Source organism: Pyrus communis, chromosome 17 (assembly GCF_041283825.1).
Source record: "Pyrus communis isolate YQ-2024b chromosome 17, ASM4128382v1, whole genome shotgun sequence".
NCBI classification, from domain to species: domain Eukaryota; kingdom Viridiplantae; phylum Streptophyta; class Magnoliopsida; order Rosales; family Rosaceae; genus Pyrus; species Pyrus communis.
This window is the reverse complement of record NC_142581.1, coordinates 17,189,623-17,213,583: the sequence shown is the minus strand read 5'-3', so window position 1 is coordinate 17,213,583 and position 23,961 is coordinate 17,189,623. Positions and strand designations below refer to the sequence as shown.

General features: G+C 39.4%; 1 pseudogene; it reads left to right on the top strand.

The window, feature by feature from the left end:
• Nucleotides 1-21,474, top strand: part of LOC148689548 (uncharacterized) — a 95,185-nt pseudogene extending 73,711 nt beyond the window's left edge.
• The last annotated feature ends 2,487 nt before the right edge of the window (nt 21,475-23,961 follow it).

The window sequence follows — 23,961 nt, the reverse complement described above, 5'->3', positions numbered from 1 at the left end:
TTAGTTTCTGTTTTGTTTTAATTTTTTTTTGCACCGTGTGTATGTGTTTTTGTGCCGTGTGTGGCAACTTGTTTTCTTACTTGTGCCAAGTCTATTAAGTTGGTTACTTATCTTGTTTACTTTTGTGTGTAGGTACTAGTTTATGACCCGTAGCTCACAACCTGTTCGTGAGCATATCTCTGACTTTGACGGTGATTTCGAGAGGACTTTGAGAAGGAACAAGAAATTGCAAGAGTTTAATTCTCCTAGTCCCGAACCTGAAGTAGAAGAGGAAGCCACGGATTGGGTTAAAGAGGAAGTACCAACCATGGCCGTGGACAATCGAACCATTAAAGAGCTTTCTGCCTCAGGTTTGGCCAATACAGCCCCTCTTTGCATTCAATACCCCGCGGCTGCCCAAGGCAAGACCGATGAATTCGAATTGAAGTCAAGCTTGTTGCACCACATTCCGAAGTACGATGGGCTTTCCATGGAAGATCCCAACAAGCATCTCAAGGAGTTCGAGGTTGTTTGTTCGAGCATGACACCCATAAATGTCGATGGGAACATTCTGATGATGAAGGCTTTTCCATTCTCTCTTGTGGAAAAGGCTAAGGATTGGCTTTATGAATTGGCACCCGGGACCGTTACTTCTTGGGAGAGCATGAAGAGAGCCTTCTTGGAGAAGTTCTTCCCTACTTCAAAAGTCATTCTCTTGAGGAAGAAAATTAGCGGAATCCAACAAAGTCAAGGAGAATCTTTTCCGGCATACTACGAGCGTTTTAAAACCCTTGTTGCATCATGTCCTCAACATCAAATGAAGGAGGAGCTTCTCCTTCAATACTTCTATGAGGGCCTTCTTCCCATTGAAAGGCAAATGCTCGATGCTTCGGCCGGAGGTGCATTGGTGGACAAAACACCTATGGCAGCCAAGACCCTAATTGCAAACCGTGCTCTAAATGCACAACAATATGAAGGTGTTGGACAAAGAGAAGGGCCACGACAACAAAGTGTGAATGAGGTAAGTGCAATTTCTGATATTCAGTCACAATTGGCTAATCTTACTTCTCTCGTGTCTCAGGTTGTCAAGGGGTCAAAATCACAAGAAAACCAAGTGTGTGGCGTGTGTACAATGCAAGGGCATCCATCCGAGACATGCCCTCAATTAATAGAGAATGGGGGATGGGAATCTGCCAATGCCATAGGCTATGGGAATCAAAACCAACCGAGGAACGATCCATATTCTAACACATATAATCCAGGTTGGAGAGACCACCCAAATTTCAGATGGAGAGATGCACAACAACCTGCCCAACAATCTGCACCACAAAGGGGATTTCAACAAAACCCACCTGGATTCCCGCGACCATACCAATCCAACCAACCACCATCGTCCCAAAACAACTCAGGTTCGTCTTTTGATAATTCTCAAGTTATTCAATTGCTAACTACATTGGCGCAGGGGCAAGAAAAACAAACAAAGGACATGCACAATTACGCCAATGAGGTGCAGACTCAAGCTCAAGAGGTGAAGGAGTTGAAGAGACAACTGGGACAAATGGCTGAATTCATGGGGCAATTTAATAGAGAACAAGGCAAGTTACCAAGTTCAACGCAGGTGACTCCGAAAGGAGGATTCGAATCTGCAAACGCCATAAGTTTGAGAAGTGGTAAGGAGGTCGGAACCACCCCAAGGCCGTCCAAAACAAGTCAAGAAGAGGACATGTTGCTATAAGAAGAGGAGGAACAAGCAAAGAAGGCCACGGCAAGGGTGAAAGAAACTTTGCCGCAACCCCTTATTGTGCCAAAACTGTCCAACACACCTAAGGTAAGTCCAAATTTGACTTTGTCAAGTTCTATTCCACTAAACGTGCCCTTTCCTAGCAGGTTTAGGCAATCAAAGAAGGAGGAGAGTGAAAAGGACATTCTGGAAACCTTTAGGAAAGTTCAAGTCAACATTCCGCTCCTTGATGCAATCAAGCAAGTCCCTAAGTATGCCAAGTTCTTAAAAGAGCTTTGCACAACGAGGAAGAGGATTTCAAACAAGGAGGTGGTCTAGGTAAGTGAGAATGTGTCTGCAGTGCTACAAAGGAAACTACCACCTAAATGCAAAGATCCAGGTAGCTTTACAATCCCTTGTATTATTGGTAAACTAAGTTCGAACATGCTATGTTAGACTTAGGAGCTTCAATTAACGTCATGCCATACTCTATTTATGCCTCAATGAACCTTGGTGAATTGAAAAATGATGGTGTGATTATTCAGTTGGCCGATAGATCTAATGCCTATCCAAATGGCGTATTGGAAGATGTCTTAGTGCAGGTGAATAATTTGATCTTCCCAGTGGATTTCTACGTGCTTGACATGGAGGATTCACCCCATTCCACCCCATTGCCGATTTTATTAGGGAGGCCCTTCATGAAGACAGCCCGCACCAAGATAGATGTGTTTAAAGGAACGTTAACGATGGAATTTGATGGGGAAGTCATTGATTTCAATCTTTCTGAAAGTATTAAATTTCCTAAGGACGATCATTCTTGCTTTTCTATTGATATAATTGATGATTTGGCACAGGAATTTCTCGATTCTTTGGAGAGGGATACACTTGAAACAACAATTGCACAAGGAATTGGGCAAAAATCTGGTTTTGCCGTGCCTAGAAGTGAAGATGAGGCCGAGATGGTCGCTGCACTTGAGTCATTGCCACAACACTTTGGTAAGCCTTCTAACCCAATTTCAATTTCAGTTTCCACTAATAAGTTGTTACCCTCAGTGATTCAGGGACCCGTACTTGAGCTTAAACCGTTGCCCGATCATTTAAAGTACGTCTTCTTGGGAGACAACGAGACATTGCCCGTCATTGTCTCCTCATCACTCACGACCATAGAGGAGGAGAAGTTGATTCGAGTGTTGAAAGAGCACAACACGGCCATTGGATGGACTTTGGCCGATATTAGGGGAATTAGCCCGACTACGTGCATGCATCGCATACTTCTAGAGGAGGGGGCTAAACCAACTCGAGAGGCTCAGCGCCGTCTCAACCCTCCAATGATGGAAGTTGTGAAAAAGGAGATTATCAAACTTCTTGATTGTGGAGTGATTTATCCGATCTTTGATAGTCGTTGGGTGTCACCGGTGCAATGTGTTCCAAAGAAGTCCGGAGTGACAGTGGTGAAGAATGCTGAGAATGAGCTTGTGCCAACCCGTATCCAAACAGGTTGGCGAGTGTGCATTGATTATAGGAAGCTCAACGCCACCACAAGGAAGGACCACTTCCCTTTGCCGTTCATTGATCAAATGCTTGAAAGGTTAGCCGGTCATTCTTTTTATTGTTTCCTTGATGGTTATTCTGGATATAATCAGATTGTCATAGCGCCGGATGACCAAGAAAAGACAACTTTCACATGCCCCTTTGGTACTTTTGCTTATCGTCGCATGCCTTTTGGTTTATGCAATGCTCCGGCCACGTTTCAAAGGTGTATGGTAAGTATCTTTTCAGATTTTGTGGAAAAGATTATTGAGGTATTTATGGATGATTTCAGTGTGTTTGGTGATTCATTTGATGGTTGTTTGGAAAATCTCACAATGATTTTGAAACGATGTGTAGAAACTAACCTTGTGCTTAATTGGGAAAAATGTCACTTTATGGTTAGACAAGGCATAGTTCTAGGGCATATTGTTTCAGAAAGAGGAATTGAAGTGGATAAATCGAAAATAGATCTTATACGCTACTTACCCTCTCCTACTTCGGTTCGAGAGGTTCGTTCGTTTCTTGGTCATGCAGGATTTTATAGGCGATTTATCAAGGACTTCTCCAAGATCTCAAACCCTCTTTGCCGTCTCCTCCAGAAAGATGTGGCGTTTGACTTCAACGAGGAGTGTGAGAAGGCGTTCAATCACCTCAAAGAAACACTAACTTTGGCCCCTATCATAGTTCCACCGGATTGGAGCTTTCCTTTTGAGCTTATGTGCGATGCTTCCGATTATGCATTAGGAGCTGTTTTGGGACAAAGGAAGGAAAAGAGGCAGCATGTTATCTATTATGCCTCTCGGACTTTAAATGATGCACAATTGAATTATTCTACCACTGAAAAAGAACTTCTTGCTGTTGTATTTGCTTTAGATAAATTTCGTTCTTATTTGCTTGGTACTAAAGTTATTATTTATACTGACCATGCAGCATTGAAGTATTTGTTCACCAAGAAGGAGGCCAAACCACGACTCATTCGTTGGATGCTTCTTCTCCAAGAGTTCGATATCGAAATCCGGGACAAGAAAGGAAGTGAAAACGTGGTGGCTGACTACTTGAGCCGTATGTTGCATGAGGAGGATGCCGTGCCTATCATAGAGACGTTCCCAGATGAGCAACTGATGTCCGTCAAGGTAAGTGAACCGTGGTATGCTGATTTGGTGAATTATTTGGTGTCTAAACATGTTCCTAGTGAATTACTTAAACACCAATGTGATAAATTGAAGAAAGAGGCACGGTTTTATGTGTGGGATGACCCGTATTTATGGAAATATTGCCCTGACCAAGTTATACGTAGGTGTGTGCACGATTCTGAGTTTAATGCTATTCTAACCTTTTGTCACACTTATGCTTGTGGGGGACACTTTGGCACTCAAAGAACAGCACTTAAGGTGTTAGAATGTGGTTTCTATTGGCCTACCATCTTTAGGGATGCTAGAACATTTTGCATGTCTTGTGATAGATGCCAAAGAACGGGCAATATTGGTCCTAAACAGCAAATGCCGCAAACCCCCATTTTTAGTGTTGAAATCTTTGATGTTTGGGGTATTGATTTTATGGGTCCCTTTCCTTCGTCACATGGGTTTCTTTATATATTGCTTGCTGTGGACTATGTGTCGAAATGGGTGGAAGCAAAAGCCACCCGAACTAATGATTCTCGAGTGGTTGCAGATTTTGTGAAAACTAACATTTTTGCAAGGTTTGGAATGCCACGAGTGCTAATCAGTGATGGAGGTTCCCATTTTTGTAATCGAACCATCGAGGCGTTGCTCAAGAAATACAATGTCACACATAAGGTGGCCACACCTTATCATCCTCAAACGAGCGGGCAAGCCGAGGTTTCGAATAGGGAAATCAAGCAGATTCTTGAGAAGACCGTGGGGCCTACAAGGAAGGATTGGAGTTTGCGCTTAAACGATGCATTGTGGGCGTATCGCACTGCCTACAAAACCCCCATTGGGATGTCACCTTTTCGGCTCATCTATGGGAAGCCATGCCATCTTCCCGTCGAACTAGAGCATCGTGCACATTGGGCCGTCAAAACGTTCAATATGGACCTTGATGCCGCAGGTTTACATAGGAAGCTTCAATTATGTGAGCTTGATGAAATCCGAAATGAAGCATATGAGAATGCCCGGATTTTTCAAGGAGAAAACAAAGGCATTTCATGACAAGATGATTCGTGCCAAGACGTTCTCTATTGGGCAGAAAGTGTTGTTGTTCAATTCTCGCCTTCGGTTGTTTCCGGGTAAGTTGCGTTCCAAATGGGTTGGTCCTTTTATTGTCACTAATGTTTTCCCTCATGGTGCAGTGCAAATCAAAAGTTCAAGGACGCAGCAAGAATTCAAAGTGAATGGGCATCGATTGAAGCCCTATTACGAGATGTTTGAGAAGCATGTCGTGGAGGAGGTACCCCTCCATGCCGTGGAACCTAGTCAAGCTTGAACAGAGGTACTGTCCGGCTGGAAGACGTTAAAGCAAGAGCTACTTGGGAGGCAACCCAATACACTGAATAAAATAAAGTTGTCCATTGATCTCCGATTTGATTACAAAAAAAAAAAAAAAAAAAAAAAAAAAAAAAAAAAAAAAAGATACTAAACATGGAGAAAGATGGAGCCTTCACAAAGGATGTTTACCCGAAGCCCCACTACGAGGCGTCGGAGCGGAAGGCGTCGGAGCGGAAGGCATCGAAGCGGAAGGCATCGGAGCGGAAGGCAGAGAAGCGGGAGGCATCGGAGCTAGAGCATTCCAGGCCTCAATACTTGGCCAAGCGCTCGATGATCCAGGAAAAAGGTGCCTCTGGAGGAAAGACGAAAACCTTTGACGGTCACTTTGAATCCGACTTTCAAACTCTTGCAGTTCATCAAGCTTCCTCTTCATGCCTGACGAATAGTTATTTGCAAGCACATGCAAACTTCTATTCTCGTACTTAAGCTGCTGGATCTCTTGCTTAAGACTTTCCACCTCTGCCATCAATGATTCCACCTGACGGGAGCGGGCAAGCAGGCGTTGGCCCATGTTGGACACAGAACTCGCACACTGAACACTAAGTGCGAGGGACTCTTGAACGGCCAACTCATCGGACCGTCCTGACAGCAGCCTACTATCTTTCGGAGTGAGGAGGTTCCTAGCTACTATTGTAGCTGTTGTGGCGTCCTGCATCACGGAATCTTCACCTGTGAGAGGACCGTTAGAAGAAAAGAAAGAAGGGCGCCATACGTTACCTTGACGCGGCGCGCCCGTATCACTGCTAAGGCTCAATTCCAAGCTAAGGTTCGATGAGTTTGCCATTTTTCAAAAGTGTTCAAAGAGAAGGGATGGAGTTAGATTTCGAAGGGCCGGAGTCGATTTTCAAGAATGGGAAATCTTCAGAGTGTGTTTGTTGTGGTGATTGATAGCTCAATAAAAAAAGCCAAGGCGACGCGTCCACCGATTCAAAAAGCCGGAATTTCCGGCGTAATTTTGGCGACGCTTTCTCGGCTTTTCAGAAGATGTGTTCAACTTTGTCAAAAGATTTCTTCTTTTCAGAAAACACGTGAAGGCCATCATCGCAACTACACATCTTTAGGCGACAAGCGCAAAGTCCGGCGACGCTTTCTCTGCTTTTCAGAAAACGCGTGCAGCTTTGTCAAAAGGAGCCGCATCCGCACTACTACGTGTCGTTCAGAAAGCAAAGGGGCGCCTGCTCAGAAATCGAAGGGGCGTCGTTCAGAAATCGAAGAGGCGCCACTATTTCAAAAAGCCGGATTTGCGGGATCAAAACGTTGTCGACAAAGGTAAAAGAACAGTACCACCACTTGATATTATCTCTATATATGTCGACCTTCGTCTTTTATGGCAAGGCAGACTTGAAGAAAATGCCCAACTCTCCCTCACCTCTGAGGGCGCACTCCCAGCAAAGCCTTTCGAATTACTCAATTTTTTCTTCTTCCCCAAAGATGATACCAGATGCCTGGAGTACAGATGACCCAGGAGGAAGCAGCACAACAAATACATGTGCTGATTCATTCACTGCTTCTTCAAAAGCAAAGGTATCTCATATCATCAAGGTCAAAAGCAAAAGTATCTCATATCATGCTCTTTCCCTGTCTTTTTCTTTGTCCTTGTTCTTACTCGCATGGCAAAGTGAAAGAAGCAATCAGCCGGCACTTGGAGTCAGTCTTCCGAGTTGGAGCCAACTGCCTAGAATCTATTCCTGATTGCTTACCTAGCGTTGCTCTCGAGTAGTCATCTTCAACGGTTGATACACTTCCAGAGAAGGGACCACTTCTGCAAAGGGAAGCGAGTAAGGCAAGTGAAAATGATACATTGAAGCATGTGGAGACAAACATAGGCTGAGTTATCCTCCAACCCTTTTCAATACGAATTGGAAAGATTGAACAAAGAAACAGACCAAAGGGGTAAGCTCAGACCTTCGGGGAAGACCAAAAGAATCCTGCTGCCCAGTTCAAGAGTAGCACAAAGGAAAATCAATGATGGGCGGAAACCAGTTCAAGAGTAAGCCTGTGGAGTCACTATGATCAAAGCCTCAATCCAATTACCAAGGAGAAGAGGGAATTTACACTCCATAACCAGATTTGCGTCCCTAAACTCTTCTCTTTGTTAATTACATTCTGCCATGTTTAGTATGTTTAAATTGCTTTTTATGTGTTTACTTATGTTTTGTGTGAATCTATGCTTAAAACATTGAGGACAATGTTTGATTTAAGTGTGGGGGGGTAACTAAGTATATTTAATGCAAATTCGTGGGATTTTATCACCCATAACTTCAAATGTTGTTCCTTGCTGTTTTAAGGTGTTTTTTTTAAGTTGTTTTAGAGTGTTTTAATATGTTTTGTTTTTATAACTCCGAAAATCACATAAAAATTTGAAAAACATGTTTTAAAAAGCCTAAAAAGAGTGTTTTGAGTCGTTTTTGTGTGTTTGTGTCTTAGGGTACCTTCAAACACAATGATAAGGATTTGGTTTGTAATTGCATGACGGTTAAAAAGAGTTATAAACATAGAGAAAAGTTTTGATTTACTCTTGGTATATGCTTGGATATGGTTATAATGTATGACTTCACATGCAATCATAAAAAATTAAAAAATAAATAAAAATAAATAAAAAAAAATTTTCGTTTTTGTAACATGCTTGAAGGAAGGAACTCAAACAAACGCTACAACCCTGTGAGACTCGAGCCATTACCTTCTTTGGAGAGTTATTTTCTGTGATTCTTTGTTTTCTAAAGTTGTTGCATGATCTCATTATTCCTTGCTTGGTTGCTACTTAGAATGCAATTGTATCATGATAGAACTAAATGCTAGAACTTATATCCGTTTCATTCAAAGCATGACATTGATTTGCATAACATATATCAAGATGAAGTTGTGTAGTGCCACCATAGCCAAATAGCCTTACTTCCCATATTTCGTATATATTAGTTTTAACCCCGTTGAGCCTCGTTTAGCCTATTTTCTTTGCTAACCACATCACCCCTTACCTAGCCTAGAGTAGGACTTTCCTATACCCTTGTTCTTAAAGTATAGTGAGCATGACTTAAATGAATTCCTTTTGAGTTACATTATGCAAGAAAATGAGTGTGGGGGAGTAAAAGTTGTTCTTACGTTTATATGTATATTTTGAGATTCAAAAGAAAAAGAAGAAAAAAAAAAAAAAAAAAAAAAAGAGCTTGAAAAAAAAAATGAAAGAATGAGTGATTGAAGAAAGGGTTCAAAACACCAATTCTGGCCCTAAATTGTCTAAATTCTCCCTTTTTGTTCAAAAGTTGAGTTTTTCATTCAAAAGTGAATTCTAAGTTGATTCAATTGCCTTGCTCAATATTTCTTTAAGAACCTTTGTTTTCCATATCCCTTCTTTGTTATCCACATACCCCAAGCCCCGTTACAACCCTTGACTTCTATCTTGAGTGTTATGTATTTCAATTGTGGAGTTTGAACTTGGTATAAGCATATGGTGTCACTGGTTCTCGCATCTAAGTAGTAGCATTCCATTCATGAGATCATATCTAAACATGCTTATTAACTCCAGAAATTGCTTCCTTTAAAATACATATATGTGAATGTTTGTTTTTATGTTTACATCAATCTTCTCACATATAACTAGTTTAGGGTGTGTAGTCAGAAAATGTGAGTGAAAACAGAGTGCATATCTTGTAAGGAATTGAGCAAATTCTCTAAGGCATGTTACTACATTCAAAACATAGTTTTAAATGCTTAATTGTGAACTAATATGTGGTGACTATGATTAAGTATGTACTTAAGTGTAAAGATAACCAAAATCTATGGGAATGATGATTTTTAACTTGTCATGTGCATTGGAAATCCCTGAGGCAACGTTGGAAGGTTTAAGATTGTCTTTGGTTTGTTTTGTTTTGTTTCGTTTCGCTTTGTTTTGTTTTTCTGTTTTGCTCGAGGACTAGCAAAAGCTAAGTGTGGGGGTATTTGATAGGACCATATTCATGCGACTTAAATGGCTTGTTCTCGTACATTTACGTTATGTTTCTTTAGTTAGTTTAGTCCTTTATGTTTCTTTTGTGTGTTTTCAGGATTGAAAGACGTGTTTTGGCGAAATGATGCATTGTGGAGTGTTTTGGGGCCTTTTGGAGCACTATTGGGCTAAGGATAGATAGCTTATGCTTGGAGCCCAAGTGTTGGATGAAATTGAAGGCCTTGTATGCACTTGAGGATACAAAACAATGGCCCTAACCCAATTACATAACACCTTGCCATGGGCTCAACACAAACACCATTCCTTGCCATGCAAGGGGGAGCAATTTGGGTCCATTTCATGCACTTAAAACCTAGCCCAATTACACACCATTGCAGCCAAATCCATTCTTTGACATGCACATTCATCACCAATTCAACCACATGCACTTATTCCTCCATCATTGCACAACAATGCAGCCACATGCACCTAAAACTAATCAATGTCGTGCACTTCCCTTGCATTTTCAGCCATCACACTTCATCATTGCAGCCACCATTCACCCTAATTGTCAATCACATACTTTCCCATTGTATAATACATCCACATGCATCTTTAACCAACAAACATTGCAGCCACAACACTCAAACACAATCAATGCCGTGGGGTACATTACAATTCCAGAAATTCCAGCTTTCCAACCTAGCCACATTCACTTGCATTCACTCATAATCATTCACCAAACTTGCAGCCACATTTCCACCTATTCCAAGCTGTCATGTTCCCTCTCATTTACCTATAAATAAGCATGCAACCTAGCCACAATTCATTCATTCATTTCACAACACAACACACAACACAAATACACATCCATTGCCGTGCATATCCTTCCAATCTGTACAGTTTTTATCCTCCATTGCAGCCACTATCCAACCACTTCCCATCCCTCCAAAACACTTCACATAATCCCCAAAGCTCACCTTAGACCTTGTGCTACAACAACGAGGAAGAGAAGAGTGCCTAAACGTTCATACAATTCAAGTTTGAGTTGTTGGAATGTTTAGGTGTTTCTTTGATTTCAATGTTTAAATTAAATTTTCTTTGTTTTGTAATGGAAGAGAAGAGTGCCTAAACATTCATACAATTCAAGTTTGAGTTGTTGGAATGTTTAGGTGTTTCTTTGATTTCAAAGTTATGAGGAACTAAACCCCCCTTTAGCTAGGGGGTGATTCAAAATACATGTTTATGCTTACAATATGAATTGATTACTTTTGGTTGGAATTTCATAAGTTGTGGATTCAATTTGTTTAACCGTTTGAATGAATATGACGCTAGAATATAAGTGAGTTTCACCTAATAGTTACGAACTTATATTCACAAGTAGTGGAGGTTGCTTATAAACAATCGCGTTAAACGAATTCTTGGCATAAGTTTCATGCGTATTCCATAGTAACGAATGCCTCGTCAACACTTATAATTTTCATTGAACTTAATGATCTTTGTTGAATGTCTCTATCATGCGTATTCCATAGTTAGGGACTTTGATTAAGAATAATTTGGTTGTAATGCGTATTCCATTCAATCCAACGAATCTAGGGAAATCTGAAAGTTAATTTAAGCGGACCTAATTAACTTGGAGCATTGAGTTTCATAATTTATCGAAAGACCAACCGAAAATCAATCTTGTATGCAAGTGTAACATGTGTGGAGAAGAACCCCTTAGCTATTCCATCATCCGTATTTTCATCACATTCATCTTTACTATCTGTTTTAAATTATAATCTTTCCGTTTAATTTAATCTCGTCCAACCACAATCCCCCCCCTATTTTGTTAAGTCTTAATCATTTGATTTGTCTTATTTTATGTTTTTAAGTATTTGGAGTCTTTTGAACTTGTTTTGAGTCTTTTAGTTTGTCTTAGTGTTTTAAAAAGTTAGTTTTATTTGAGTCAAGTGTTTAGCATCCCTAGTTAATCCCCGGTTAGAACGATCCCTACTTACATCATTACTACAATTGTCACAAATAGGGTTTAGTTTGTGTGCGTATAAATATCGCATCACTAATCAACATACAAGAATAAGTTATCCATCAAACGGTTAAGTAAATTGCATTCACAATTTATGAAATCACAACTGGAATTTATCAACTCATATTATAAACGTAATCATGGTTTCAAAGCATCCCTAGGCTAAAACGAGTTTAGCCTCTCATGTTCATAACAAAACTAAGGAAAATAGAATTAAACATTGAAAATAAAAGATAGATTACACCTAAAAACGTTCCAACACTCCAACTCGAATGCACAAACGCCCAAGACTTCGTCTTCCTTTTCCTCTTCCTTACTAAGTCACGGCACAGGGTCTAGGGTGGTTTTATGGATGATTTTCTGGGTTTTGGATGGATTTAGGCAGGTGTGGTGGTGCGGCAAGGGTTGATGGAGGTTGGGATGAAGGTTTGGAAGTAGGGGAATGGTGGAAAGTTGGTTGTAAGGCTGCGGCAAAGGATGGATTTTTGAATGAATGAATGAATGTTATGTGGAAGGGGTGGTGATTAAATGGTGAGGCATAGGGCTGTTTATATAGGCTAATTAGGCATACTTAGTGAAGGAGAAGGTGATAGGAGCATATTTAGGCGACTTACTTAGCTTGTTTTCATGCATTTATGTTATTAATTCATAGTTGTTTTAGTATTTTAAGCCATTTTCGTATGTTTTTAGGTTCTAATGGCAAAGGGAGCAATAAAGTGCATTTTGAGGCTATTTGGAGCATTTTTGGGCATGGATTAGATAGCTTAACATAGGAGCAAAGAGGATGGACGAAATTGAAGACAAGAAGAGCTAGGAAAGGCTACAAATCTGGTGGAAGAAGTTCTACTCCAATGAAGATAAGGAAGAAGCAAGAAACAAGGAACCTTATCCAACCTTATCCAAACCTTATCTTATCCTATCCAAGAAACCTTATCCTATCCTATCTCTAACATTATCCTATTCTCTCCTATCCAAATCAGGTTAGGACTTATTCCTAGCTAATAATAGGGAATTAACTACACATTTAAGCACATAATTCAGTTTCTAGAAGCCTTATCCACTCAATTGCCGCAAGAACTCCATTCCTTGTAGGTTTAGGAATTGCAATCCTTTTCCTACACAAATATCATGTATCCTTGGCCCTTTAGGTTTAGGAATCTGCCCTAAACCTTCCCTTCTAGAAACCTTATCTCAGCCCTATTCATATGCCGCACCAAAACCTTCTAGAATCCCTAAATCCTAGCCGAAATTCATATTCCAAATCCCACTTGATTTCTGCCTTGAGTTAACCTTTTTCCAATGGGATTAGGCAATCCTTTTCCTTCACTAAGTGTGCCAAACTAGCCTATATAAGCATCCCTTGCCGCACCATTTAGAACACCACCCCCTTCACACAACATTCATACATTCCTTCAGAAAACACCCTTTGTCGCAGCCATCCTTCACCATTCTCCATATTTTCCCACCTTGCCGCACTCCCCATCCCTCCTAAACACTACCCTACCATCACACATCCATTCCTCCATACAAATACCACCCAAAACCTATCCTTAGACCTTGTGCCGCAACAAAGAGGAGGAGAAGAGGGCTTGGACGTTCATGCAATTCAAGTTCAAGTGGCTGGAATTTTTAGGTGTTTCCTCTCCTTTGATTTCAATGGTTAAATTTACTTTTCTTTGTCTTGTACGTATGAGGAACTAAACCCCCCTTGGCTAGGGGGGGGATTCGAAACCATGATCATGCTTGCTATATGATTTGATTACCTCTAATTGCGTTTCATAAGTTGCGAATTCAATTCACTTATCTATTTGAATTAAACTGATTTGTGTGTGTTGGTTGAGAGTGCACGCTTAATTATCATGCGTAAATCTAATGCTAGGATATAAGGAAGTTTCACCTAATCGTTACAAACTTATATTCACAAGTAGTAAAAGTTGATGATCTCAATTACGTTAAGTAAATTCTTGGCATAAGTTTCATACAATTCATAGTAACGAGTGCTTCGTCAATGCTTATGGTTTTCAAAGAACTTAATGATTCTTGCTTGTATCTCTATTATGCAATTCATGTAGGGAACTTGTGGGGAATGCTTTGGGTTGTCGTATGCAATCATCCAATTCAATAGCGTTAGGAAAATCTGAGGGTTAATTAGTGCAATTCACAGTTAATCTGGGGCGTTGAGAATTCATGGTTTATTGAAAAGCAATTAGAAATCGTTTTGTGTGCAAGTATGGCATGTGTGGAGATGAACCCCTTAGCTAGCCTTCATTCCATTCATTAAATCCAAATTCGTTTTAAAAATCTGTTCGTTTTACAAAGTTTTAAGTTTTGTTTTCAAATTCATCAAAATCAAAATCCCCCTTTACTTGGAGTGTCAAATTAGTTAGAAATCAATTTAGTTTGTGTTGTTAAAGTATCTTGAGTCAAGTTATAACTATTTTCGTCCAAATTCTTTTCTAGTGCTCAAAACTGCCCAGAAAGTGGTTTTATGGCAGTTTTGAGTGTTTTCTTGCTGTTTTGAGTCTTTTGGTTTGTCTTAGTGTTTTAAACTTTAGTTTTGCATTCTTTGGGTCTAGTTTGGTGTTTTATATTGTGTTTTTACATTTTTGAGTCAAATCCAAGTGATTAACAATCCCTCCTAATCCCCGGTCCAGAACGATCCCTACTTACATTCTTCACTACAATTGATAAAAAGAGGGTTTAATTTGTGTGCGTATAATTCTCACATCAGAAGGATTGCACAATCCCATTGAAAAAGGGTTAATTCAAGGCAGAAACCAAAGGGGATTGGGATAGGTAGTGCACGACATGGACTTAGGGTCTTCTAGAAGGCTAGGTGCGGCACACTTGTAGGGATAAGATAAGGTTTCTAGAATCTGTTCTAAGTTTTTAAATATACATCTAATCCCACCTAAATAGCTAATTTCAAGGCACAACCTAATTTGGATAGGATAAGATAGGATAATGTTAGAGTTAGGAAAGGATAAGGTTAGTTTAGGATAGGATAAGATAAGGTTGGATAAGGTTCCTTATCTTCTTTGCTTTAGGACTTCATCCACCAGATTTGTAGCCTTTCCTAGTCCTTCTTGACTTCAATTTCGTCCATCCTCTTTACTCCATGGTTAAGCTATCCAATCCATGCCCAAAAATGCTCCATTTAGCTCCAAAATGCCCTTTCTTGCTCCTTTTGCCCTTAGGACCTAAAAACACACGAAAATAACTTAAAAGACTGAAATAAATAGTAATTAACTCCCTAAATGCAAGGAAACAACATAACTAAGTAGCCTAAATATGCTCCTATCACATTTGGTCCCTTGCACCTATATTTCCCATTCGTTGACAACGATCACAAGTAAAACAAAAAGTTCTAGCATCTTTAAAGATTGTAGGCCAATAAAAACCACATTCTAACACCTTAAGGGCAGTGCGTTGTGTGCCAAAATGTCCACCACATGCGTAAGTGTGACAAAAGGTTAGAATTGAATTAAATTCACAATCATGCACACAACGACGAACAATCTGATCCGCACAAAATTTCCATAAATATGGGTTATCCCATACATAAAATCGTGCCTCCTTCTTAAGTTTATCACGTTGGTGCTTGGTTATGGTGTTTGGAACACATTTTGACACCAAAAAGTTCACCAAATAGGCATACCAAGGTTCACTTACCTTAATGGACAACAATTGCTCATCGGGGAATGTCTCTTGGATGGGTAAGGAGTCCTCATTGCACACCAAACGACTCAAATGGTCAGCCACCATGTTTTCACTCCCTTTCTTGTCTCTAATTTCTATGTCAAACTCTTGGAGAAGAAGCATCCATCGAATTAGCCTTGGTTTGGCCACCTTTTTGGTGAATAAGTACTTCAAAGCTGCATGGTTAGAATATACAATCACTTTAGTGCCAAGTAAATATGAACGAAACTTATCTAAAGCAAACACAACAGCAAGAAGTTCTTCCTTTGAACGACACTTATCATTCAAGGTCTGGGATGCATAATTTATGACATGTGGTTGCTTGTTCTTCCTTTGGCCCAAAACAGCCCCTATTGCATAATCGGACGCATCACACATTACCTCTGATAGGAGCATATTTAGGCGACTTAGTTAGCTTGTTTTTGTGCATTTATGTTGTTAGTTCCTAGTTATTTTAGTAGTTTAAGCTATTTTTGTGTGTTTTTAGGTTCATATGGCTAAGGAAGCATAAAGGTGCATTTTGGAGCAAAATTGGACTTGGAATGGATAGCATATGCTTGGAGCAAAAGGAATGGACGAAATTGAAGACCTAAAGGTGTTAGGATTCCTAATCAGAAGAGGATTCCTAATCAAAAAAGGTTTCTTACTTGAAGTAGGAAAGTTAAGCCAAGGTTTCCTATTTTGGTTTAACCTTTCCTAATCCTTAAAGACTCTATGTTTCAGCAACATTAAAGACTTCTATACATTCTAGGACATAAACCAAACTCTCATTGCAACATAACAAGCTTTGCCATGTACCCCATTGACTTTCCCTGCAAGGGAGGTCCTTGTTTCCTACTCTAAGTCATTAAAACACATTCCTTTTTCACCTCAATCTCAGCCACACCTCACATACCTTTTCTATTCCAAAATCCTTGCCTAATTTCAGAATTAAACCACATTCCCTTTTTCCTATCCTTTGCCGCAAGTTTCCTTCCTTTTCCCTTTTAATTTCTGACTTTATGACTCCTTTTCCTGATGGATTTTGGGTCAAAATCTTTTCCTAAACTATGTAATAAACTCTAGGGATTCTTGCTCTCAAATAAATACCTAAGTCACACCCTTCATTGAACCCTAATCACTCTTACACACAATCTGCCATCATTCACAGAAACAAACCTTCTTTGCCGCAACCTTCCAACCATTCTTCCACCATTGATACACATTCATACCTTCATCCAAGCATCTATACACCATTCCCAACCTTTGCCGCACCACCCTACCATCCTAAATCCATTCGCAACCAAGAAAATCATCCACAAAACACCCTAGACTCTTGTGCCGTGACTTTGCAAGGAAGAAGAGAAGAAAGAAGAAGCCTTAGACGTTTGTGCATTCAAGTTGGAGTGTTGGAACATTTTTAGGTGTAATCTATCTTTTGTTTTCAATGTTTAATTCTATTTTCCTTTGTTTTGTTGTGAACATGAGAGGCTAAACTCGTTTTAGCTAGGGGATGCTTTGAAACCATGATTATGTTTACGATATGAAGTGATTAAGTCCAGTTGTGATTTCATTAATTGTGAATGCAATTTACTTAACCGTTTGATGGATAACTTATTCTTGTATGTTGATTAGGGAGGCCTACTTAATTTGCATGCTTGAATTTGGTGCTAGAATATAAGGAAGTTTCACATAATCGTCACAAACTTATATTCACAAGTAGTTAAGGTTGTTTTCACAATCATGTTAAGTAAATTCCTAGCATGAGTATCATGATGTCATAGTTACAAGTGCTTTGTCAATACTTATGATTTTCATTGAACGTAATGATCTTTGATTGTATCTCTATTATGATGTCTTGTAGGGAACTTTTGAAGAATGCTTTGGGTTGTCGTATGATGTCATCCAATCCAATAACTTAAGGAAAATCTGAGGGTTAATTAGTGATGTCACAATTAATCTGGGGTGTTGAGGTTCATGGTTTATCGGAAAAGCAACTGGAAATCAATTTACGTTTGAATGTATCGTGTGTGGAAAAGTATCCCTTAGCTATCTAATCATCCATAGTTTTTCTCAAATTCGTCAAATTCTCTCTTAAGTCTTTTGTTTACTTGTTTTTCTCTTAAATTCGTCCAAAACCCAATTTCCTTCACTTGTCTTAAATCTGTCCAAAAGTGTGTTTTTTAGTCTTTTGAGTCAAAACTAATTCTATTTTCGTCCAAACTAAGTCGTAGAGTCTAAATTAAGTCTTTTTTATTGTTTATGTTGTTTTGAGTCATATAAGTTTAGTTAAGAGTCTTTGAGTTTGTTTAAGTGTTTTTAAGCATACTTTTGTATCTTTGAGTCAGTTTTCAGTAGATTAGCAATCCCTCCTAATCCCCGGCCTAGAACGATCCCTACTTATATCTATACTACAATTGTCACATCAAATTTTTGGCGCCGTTGCCGGGGATTAGCAACTTTGCTAATCCCCCGTTGTTTCTTTTTGTTTCTTTTTCATATATCTTTTGTTTTAGCTACTGACCTTATTTCTTTTCTTGTTTGTAGGTACTAGTTTATGACTCGTAGTTCTCAACTTATTCGTGCAAACATCTTGGATTTTGACGACGATTTTGAGCGCACTTTGAGAAGAAAGAAGAAGGACCCAGAACTTCACCCATCAAGTTCTAGTTCGGCTTCTAATTTTGGGGAGGAAGAGGAGCCCACGGCAAGGGAAGAAGAAGAGGTCCAAGTCATAGCAGCGGACAACCGTACAATCAAGGAGCTTTCCGCCTCGGGAATGGACAATGCCGCACCATTATGCATCCAATACCCAAAGGCGGCTCAAGATAAAATCGACGAATTTGAATTGAATTCAAGTTGCACCACATTCCGAAGTTCCATGGACTGTCCATGGAGGATCCCAACAAGCATTTAAAGGAGTTCGAGGTGGTGTGTTCAAGCATGACTCCAATTAATGTTGATAGTAGTATTTTGAAGATGAAGGCCTTTCTATTCTCATTATTGGAGAAGGCCAAGGATTGGTTATACGAATTAGCACCCGGAACGGTCACTTCTTGGGAGAGCATGAAGAGGGAGTTTCTTGAGAAGTTCTTTCCTACTTCAAGAGTCATTCTCTTAAGGAAGAAGATTAGCGGAATCCAACAAAGTCAAGGGGAGTCTTTTCCGACATGCTATGAGCGTTTTAAAGCCCTTGTTGCATCATGTCCTCAACATCAAATGAAGGAGGAGCTTCTACTTGAATACTTCTATGATGGCCTTCTTCCCATTGAAAGCCAAATGCTTGATGACTCAACTGGAGGTGCGTTGGTGGACAAAACTCCCTTGGCAGCCAAGAACCTAATTGCAAACCGTGCTCTCAATGCACAACAATATGAAGGAATTGGGCAAAGAGACCCCCCACGGCAACAAGTGCATGAGGTAAGTTCTCAATCCAACATTCAAACTCAATTAGCTAATCTTACTTCTATTGTGTCTCAGATGGTGATAGGAGCATATTTATGCTACTTAGTTATGTTGTTTCCTTGCATTTAGTTAATTACTATTTATTTTAGTCTTTTAAGCTATTTTCGTATGTTTTTAGGTCCTAATGGCAAAAGGAGCAAGAAAGTGCATTTTGAGGCTATTTGGAGCAGTTTTGTGCATGGATTGGATAGCTTAACTATGGAGCAATGTGGATGGACGAAATTGAAGTCAAGAGATGCTAGGAAAGGCTAAAAATCTGGAGAAAGAAGTCCAAATGCAATGAAGATAAGGAAAGAGCAAGAAATAAGGAACCTTGTCCAAATTTCCTTGTCTTATCCAAACCTTATCCAACCCTATCTTATCTTATCCTATCCTAATCTTTTCCTACCTTAATTCTAACTTCATAGAGGACTCATTTTCACATTAAATCACCTAAATATCAAGTTCTAGAAGCCCTATTTTCGTGCATTAAGTTTATGCCACATGTAACCTTTCTAGAAGTTCTAGAATCTACCACAAGGACCATTCCTTGTCCTCCTTGGAATCTAATTGAAAGTGTCCTTGTTCTTTGGTGATTTGGAGTCCTAATTCCTCTCATTTTCAGCCCAAATTCGTGCCTCCCCTTCACCCTATAGATACTTGATGCCACAACACTCAAAAACCACCACCCTCTACCACAAATTCGCACCACACCATCCACCACACCTCAAGAGCCTAAATTCACACAAATCCCCATTGTTGGCAGCAAGGAAGGAAGGAGGAGCCACCTAGAGTGTTTCTAGTTGTATTCTATCTTTGTTTTTAATGTTTAAGTTTAGTTATCTTTGTTTTGCGAACATGAGGAACTAACTTCTTTTTAGTTAGAGGTGAATTTGAAGCTATGATTATATGTTTTATATGAATTGATTACGTCCAGTTATTGTTTCTTATGGCATGAATGTGATTTGCTTATCTAAGTTATTAAAACTTGTTTATGTATGTGGGTTGGGGGTCGACACTTAATTTGCATGCATGAATTTGATGCTAGAGTATAAGATGGTTTCACGTAAGAGTTATTCATTTATATTCACAAGTAGTGGAGGTTGCTAGTCACAATCGTGTTAAGTAAATCCTTGGTATGAGTCTCATGCGTTTCATAGTGATGAATGCCTTGTCAATGCTTATAGTTTTCACAAAACTTAATGACTTTTGATATGTATCTTTGTTATGCATCTCATATAAAGAACTTGAAAAAAATAATTTGGTTGTAATGCGTTTTCATTCAATCCAATGAAATAAGGAAAACTTGAGGGTTAGTTGTGCGATGCAACTAATTTGGGGCGTTGTCATTCATTGTCTAAAGGAATAATAACTGGAAATTGGTTCATATGCATATGTGTCATGTGTGTAGAAGGACCCTCTAGCTTGCGTATCACCTATAGTTTTCCCTAATTTCGTCCAAGTTGTTTAGAGTCTTTATAATCTGTTTGTTTTTACCTTAATTTCGTCCAAAATCCAATACCCCTTTACTTTGTTGTGTCAAATTAGTTAGAATCTATCCAAGTTGTATTTTTAAGTGTTTAAAGTCAAGTTAAAAGTAATTTTCGTCCAAATCACCTTTAGAGTCTAGTTTGAGTCTTTTTTATTGTTTTGTGCTGTTTTGAGTCTTTTTAGTCTGTTTTGAGTCTTATAAGTCTAGTTAAGTGTTTTTAAGTGTAGTTTTGTGTTTTTAAGTCAGTTTAGAGTAGATTAGCATCCCTTCTAATCTCCAGCCTAGAACGATCCCTACTTTCATATACTACAATCATAGGGTTTTAATTTGAGTGTTAGAATATTTCACATCAGATGGCCGAAGGAATGAAGATACAAAGACCAATTGTATGTGGCGTATGTTCTATCCAAGGACACCCTTCGGAAAAGTGCCCTCAACTGTAGCGATATAAACCTCAACAAAAAGACCAAAATTTGTTCTGCTTCAACTGAAACGTAAATGAAATGTCCTACATTTTGTATGAAGTTGGAAGAATCAATGTGGCAATTTGAAGTGCACCCAACACATACCAATATCTTAGTCCTTGTCACTTCAAGGGACAATGAGTTTTGTTTTTTTAGTTTAAATTGCTGTGCGATTTTTCCTATCCCAAGATCCAATCTGAAATTAGAATTGATACTGTCCAATCTTTGGACAATTGAAATTTTAACAAACAGTAAGATTTCTGTGAACAATAATAGCTTTAGCTTTTATTTGATAGACTCATAGAAGTAAATGTATGATGGAATCACAAGGGATGGTATAGATTTATGCAACGTACTTTGCAAGACCTCTCAATTTCCAGGGTATAAATAGGAGTTCAAGGATTCTCATTATGAAGAATATTTAGTTGTGCTTAGTTTCAATGCTATGCTATGATGTATGTTCATGTACACAAAAAAACAAATGTCGCTATGTGCACTCCCCAAACAGATAGATATTAAATTGTCAATTAGAATAATTGTGGTACTGAATTCATCATTATTGTTAGCATGGATTAGACCCTTGGTTTCACACAACCTTTAACTGGCTTTCTCAGGGAATGTATTCCTCAAGCATGGTTCTGAACTACGCCTGATTCCTCGAGATAGGATTGGGGCTTTTGGAACAATGGACGCTGCATTACAATCAAACTGAAGAGATTGGTCTACTTCTGGTTGCGGTTCTATTCCCTTTTTATGATCTTGTACCTTATTAAGTTGGGAGGATTTTCAATATGTGAATATGTACAATTTTTTTTTTCTTTCAAACAACCAAAAAAAAAAAAAATTGGACCCGTGGACCCGGCCCGAACCGGCCCGTTTCAACCGGGCCGGGTAATGTTCGGTTCTTATATTAAAAAATGTAATCCCCGGCCCGGCCCGCCCCGTTCCCTTTGAACCTAGGTCCGGTCCGGTCCCTTCAAAATTGGGCCCGGCCCGGCCCGTGCCCAGCCCTACATGCAGCAATTCAAATTATTCTCCAACGGTCCTCAACATGAATGCATAGAAGAGATACAGTGAGAGATCATTATGCTCTATGAAAATCATAAGTGTTGACGAGGCAATTGTAACTATGAATGCATGATACTCTTGCCAAGAATTCAATTAACGCGGTTGTGACTAGCAACCTTCACTACTCATGTTTATAAACTTGTGACGATTAGGTGAAACTCGTTTATAAACTAGCATCGAGTTCATGCATGAAAACTAAGTATGCATCCTTAATCAACATACAAGAACAAGTTTTGAATAAAACAGATAATTGAATTGCAATCACAACTTAACAAATCACAATTGGAAGAAATCAATTCATATCTCAAACATGTTCATGGCTTCAAACTTTCCCCTAACTAATTAGGGGTTTAGCCACTCATGATTACAGCAAACTCAGAAAGTAATAACAAAGTAAACATTGAAAACAAGAACGAAGTACACCTAAGAACGCCTCAATCTGCAAGCATGAAATGTTCAAGGCCTCCTTCCTCTCCTAATTGCTGTGGCACAAGGGTCTAAGGATGTGTATAGATGAGTGATGGTGCGGCAAGGGGTTGTGAAAGGTCAGAAATTGTCAAGGGTTTAGAAGGAAGCTGCGGCAAGGTATATAATTGTGTCCAAGGGATGTCGAATGGTGAATCCCCCCTAATCTGACCCTCAAACCCTTTATTAAGGCACGGCAAGGCTTGCATAGGAAATAAGTAAGTGTTTAATTCCCCAAATCAATTCTAAGAATCAGGAATTAAGTTAAATCCCTTTAGAATAGGTAATTGAAATCAGGAATTAAGGAAAAGGGCTAAATCTTGCGGCAAATGGAGGAAAAGAAGGGGAAAGTGCAATTAAATTTGCAGATTTTTGAGTGAAAGGGAATTAAACTCAAGGCAAGAAAAAGGGAAAAAGAAATCAGGAATGTGCCTTTGACCAAGAATTAAAGGAAACAAGATTTGTGACTGATTTTGGGAAGAATGGGAAAGAATCTCACGGCAAGGAAAAGGGAAAGGATTTTAAAGCCAGAAATTTGGAGAGAAAAGGAAGGTAAGGTGCGGCACAATTTAGGACATGTCTAGGGCTTCTTGATAGGAGCATATTCATGCGACTAAAATGGCTTGTTCTCGTGCATTTACGTTATGTTTCTTTAGTTATTTTAGTCCTTTAAGCTATTTTCGTGTGTTTGTAGGTCCAAAGGGCTAAAGGAGCAAAAAGATGCATTTTGGAGACTTTTGGAGCACTTTTGGGCTAAGGATGGATAGCTTATGCTTGGCGCCAAAATGTTGGACGAAATTGAAGACCAAAGTGTTGGAACTTTGTTCCCTTTAGTTTTAGGACATTTAAACCTTCCAATTCCCTTATGCCGTGCATCTCCACCTTTCTCCCAAAACCATACACATGCATTCATTATTCATTCCCTCACATGCTCCCATTACTTATCATTCATCACTTATCATTCACCACTTATCACTTATCATATCATTCACCACTTATCATTCATCAAACACATGCATTCACATGTTTTCACAATCTTCCATCATTCCAACCAAAACCGTGCACATGCTATCACCATGCATTCACATGCACTTGTTCCTCCATCATTGCACCAACAACAACATTGCACATGCACTCCCTTTAATTAATTAACCCACATGCACCCTTTATTCTTTCATCATTCCAGCCACTCCACAATCCCATTCATCAACACATGCATCCACATGCATTCACCCTTTAAACCATTAAATCCACATGCCTTCCTATTCAATTAAATCAGCCACATGCATTCATCATCATAACCTAGCTGTCATTCCACTTCATTGCACATGCATCTTCAAATAAATCAGATTTCCATCATATTCACATGCATTCCATCCTTTAAAACATTGCACATGCACTCCCTTTAATTAATTAAGCCACATGCACTCCCATCCATTTCATCATTGCAGCCAACACATGCTTTCACATGCATTTTCAGATTGTCCCCTTGCACATGCAGCCACATTCCCTCCTAGCTGTCATGTTCCCCCCATTTCACCTATAAATAAGCATCCATTGCATTCATACTCATTCATTCACTCTTCCATATTCCAGAAATTCGTCAAAACCTCTCCACACCCTTGCAGCAGCCACCAAAACACTTTTCTCCTCCATTGCAGCCACT